The 4,139-nt window shown below is 38.4% G+C and overlaps 1 pseudogene; it reads left to right on the top strand.

The window, feature by feature from the left end:
- Positions 1-645: 645 nt before the first annotated feature.
- On the top strand, positions 646-1,013 carry LOC105294442 (annotated as a pseudogene).
- Positions 1,014-4,139: the final 3,126 nt, after the last annotated feature.

Raw genomic sequence — 4,139 nt, 5'->3', positions numbered from 1 at the left:
AAGCATCCTTTCATACATTTGTTGGCCATTGGTATGTCTTCTTGGGAGAAGTGTCTGTTCAGGTCCTGTCCATTTTTTTTTTTTTTTTTTTGCTGAGTTGTATGAGTTCTTTGTATATTTAGGATATTAGCCTTTTACCAGAGACGTTGCTTGAAAATATATTGTCCCATTCGAATGGTTGTCTCTTTACCTTGCTGAAGGTTTCATTTGCTGTGCAGAAGCTTTTTAGTTTGATGTAGTCCCATTCATTTATTTTAGCTTTTACTTCCCTTGCCTTTGAGGTCAAATTCATAAAATCCTCTTTAAGTCCAAGGTGCTTGAGTTTAGTTCCTTTGTTTTTTTTTTCTTTTTTTTTCTTTTTCTATGCAATTTCTTGTTTCAGGTCTTATATTCAGGTCTGTACTCCATTCTGAGTTAATTTTGGTGTGTGGTGATAGGCAACAGTCTAGTTTCATTCTTTTGCATGTGGCTTTCCAGTTTTTCCAGCACCATTTATTGAAGAGACTTTCCTTTCTCCATTTTATGTTTTTGACTCTTTTGTTGAAATTTATTTGCCCACATAAATATAGGTTTACTTCTGGACTCTCTGTTTCACTGGCCCATGTGTCTGTTTTTCTGCCAATATCATGTCATGTTTTAATTATTGTCATTTTGTAGTATAATTTAAAATCATAAGGTATGGGTTGCACGCATAGTCTGATTGACTTTGCAGAGTCATGGAAGGCAGCTTTGGCTTGGATTTCGGGGGCTCCAGTGGTGTCAGGCTGGACTCAGGGATCATCATGGAGCAGGTGAAGGTACAGATCGCTATAGCCAACGCTCTGGAGCTTCTGCAGAGAATGATGGACAAGTGCTTCCAGAAGTGCATTGGGAAGCCGGTGGGCTCTCTGGATAATTCAAAGCAGAAGTGCATCGCCATGTACATGGATCAGTGCATGGATGCCTGGAACACCGTGTCCTGCACTTACAACTCTTGGCTGCAGTGGGAATGAGCCAACATGTGACCTGGATGTGCTGCTGGGCCTGGCCCCACCCATAGGCCACCCCCAGCCCTGTGCCATTTCCATAAATGCATTTTGTGAAGTCGGGGTGGCATGAATGTACTGCCAGTCCTTAGTTTATGAGGATGAGATTGATGCTGGGGCACTTGGGACTCTGCCACTATCTCCCCACTGTCAGCAAGTGTAATTGGGGGTTTGGGGGGCCCTGAAACTTCCCAAAGTGCTGGCAGCACAGTGGCATCTCCCCTGGTGTGAACTGGTCAACCTTATGCCCAGGGCATAGAATTCTCATATGGGCCTGGGGGCCTGTGGTCAGATTGCACCTGAGCTGTGACCTGGGGTGGGCCCACAAATAAATTGCTGAGGGGGGTGGAGAGAAAAAAAAAGTTGAGAAGAGTGATGCCTCCAGCCTCGTTCTTTTTTCTCAGGATGGCTTTGGCAATTTAGGGTCTTTTGTGCTTCCATACAAATCTGATGAATTTTTGTTCTATTTCTTTAAAAAATGCCAATGGAATTTTGATGGAGATTGCATTAAACCTGTATAATGCTTTAGGTAATAAGATCATTTTAAGTATGTTGATTCTTCCAATCCAAGAAAGCGCAATATCTTTCCATTCCTTTGTATCCTCTTTAATTTCTTTTAATAGGGTCTTATAGTTTTCATTATATAGGTCCTTGACATGTTTCATTAGATTTATTCCTAGGTATTTTATTATTTTTGTTGCAATTGCAAAAGGAATTATTTTTTTCTACTTCTTTTTCTGACATTTCATTATTAGAGTATAGGAACACTATGGATTTTTGAATGTTGATTTTGTATCCAGTTACTTTACTGTATTTGCTTATTGTTTCTAGTAGTGTTCTTATGGAGTCTTTAGGGTTTTCTATATAGAGAATCATGTCATCTGCAAATAGTGACAGTTTGACTTCTTCATTTCCTATTTGGAGGCCTTTTATATCTTTCTCTTGCCTGATTGCACTTGCTAGGACCTCCAATGTTATATTGAATAACAGTGGTGATAGTGGACAGCCTTGCCTTGTTCCTGATCTTACAGGAAAGGTTTTTACTTTTTCACCATTCAGTGTAATGTTGGCTGAGGGTTTGTCATAGATGGCCTTTATTATATTAAGGTACTTTCTATATCAATTTTGTTAAGTGTTTTTTTATCATAAATGGATGCTGTATCTTGTTGAATGCTTTTTTCTGCATCTATTGATATGATCCTATGATTCTTATTTTTTAATTTGTTTATGTGGTATATCACATTGATTGATTTGCATATGCTGAACCATCCCTGTTCCCCTGGGATGAAGCCCACTTGATCATGGTGTATAATCTTTTTAATATGTTGCTGTATTCGGTTCTCTAGTAACTTATTTAGGATTTTTGCATCTGTGTTCATGAGAGATATTGGTCTGTAGCTTTCTTTTTTGTGTATTATCTTTACTGGGTTTTGTTATAAGAGTAATATTGGCCTCATAAAATGGATTAGGAAGTATTATCTCCTCTTTAATTTTTTGAAAGAGTTTGAGGAGAATAGGTATTAAATCTTTGTTTGGTAGAATTCATTGGTGAAGTCATCTGGCCCTGGACTTTTACTTTTTGGTAGATTTTTGATGATTGTTTCAATTTCCATACAATTGATCGGTCTATTTAGATTTTCCAGTTCTTCTTGATTCAACCTAGGACCAGAGGGAAAATCCACAAAACCTAACCAAAACAAACAAACAAAAAAAACCAAAAAAAAAAACAAAAAAAAACCAGACACACAAGGATAAGGAAGCAATGGAAACACCGAGCTACCAGAAAGCAATAGATAAAATGGCTATAGGAAAACCTCATATTTCAATAATCGCTCTAAATAGACTGAACTCACCAATAAAAAGGCACAGAATTGCCTGAGAATAAAAGATAGTATGAATTTTTCTAAAGCTAAGGCTGGGCTTCTATTTGCAGCAATGTGGTAGACTGAGAGGTGGAGACCCTCCCATTACAAATCACAGAAATGCTAGATAGAACATAACAAGTGTCCTTTTAAATGCATGATGAGTCCACAGAAAAGTAAAAGACTTAAGGCCAAACATTTTAGAGAGTGTGTTAGTTTTCTGTGAGTTCCATAGGAATGACACAAATGACCACAAACTTAGTGGCTTAACACAACATAAATTTATTATCTTATATTTTTGAGGTTCAGAACTGGGCTGCAATCGCCAGGAAGGAATCCATTTCTGTAGCTTTTTGAGCTTCTAGAAGCCACCTGCTATAGCTTCTGTAGCTTTTTGAGCTCCTAGAAGCCACCATTCTTTGGCTTTCCTGCACAGCCGGCAACATTGCCTCTCTGACACTTCTGTAGTCACATCTCCTCTGAATCTCAGCTTCAGCCTCCCTCTTCCACTTATAAGAACCCTTGTGATTCCATCAAGCCCACCCATATACTTGAGGTTAATTACCAAATTTTAAGTCCAGCTGATTATCAGCTTTAATTCCAATTGCCATGTAATCTAGTATGTTCACAGATTCTGGAGATTAAAATGCAGACATCTTTGAGGTAGGGAATTATTGTAACTACCACAGAGAGAAAACTGAAAACAATAAGTAGGTGGGGCTAACACTTTGGCTGCCCTGCATGGGAGAGGTTAGCAATTCCGAAAAGGGCTTGTGTTTCATTGACCATGGAGGCAAAGGCAGTAGCCTGAGCATAGAAGAGGAGAGTTAGAATTGAGGCCCCACAAAGCCAAGGGCCTTAAAGGGCTACACTTTAAGACAATAAACAAAAATCTGTCCAGAAAAAAATAAACTACAAGAGCCTGTCTCAGATGTCTCAAAATGTTCCCATACTATATTTGCAAATGGTATATCTGATAAGTGATTGATATCCAAAATATACAACAAACATACAATTCAATAACAAAAAAGTAAATAACCCGATCAAAAAAATGGGCAGAGTAGTGACGTCAGAAGAATAGAAGAATGAGAGATGTTCCTAGATCTCTTCCCTTGAAACAACAATGAGCTGAACATCTAAAATTCAACAAAAATCACCCAACCTGCACACAAGTGTTAGCCCCACCTACTTATCTAAGAGAAGGATCTGCAAATAAAAGCTACCACAAGTCAGAACTATGGGAGTAGTGTGT

This window comes from Pteropus vampyrus, unplaced genomic scaffold (assembly GCF_000151845.1).
Source record: "Pteropus vampyrus isolate Shadow unplaced genomic scaffold, Pvam_2.0 Scaffold87, whole genome shotgun sequence".
In the NCBI taxonomy this organism is placed as follows: Eukaryota; Metazoa; Chordata; class Mammalia; order Chiroptera; family Pteropodidae; genus Pteropus; species Pteropus vampyrus.
Note: the sequence above shows the minus strand (reverse complement) of the source record. Positions and strands in the feature narration are given on the sequence as shown.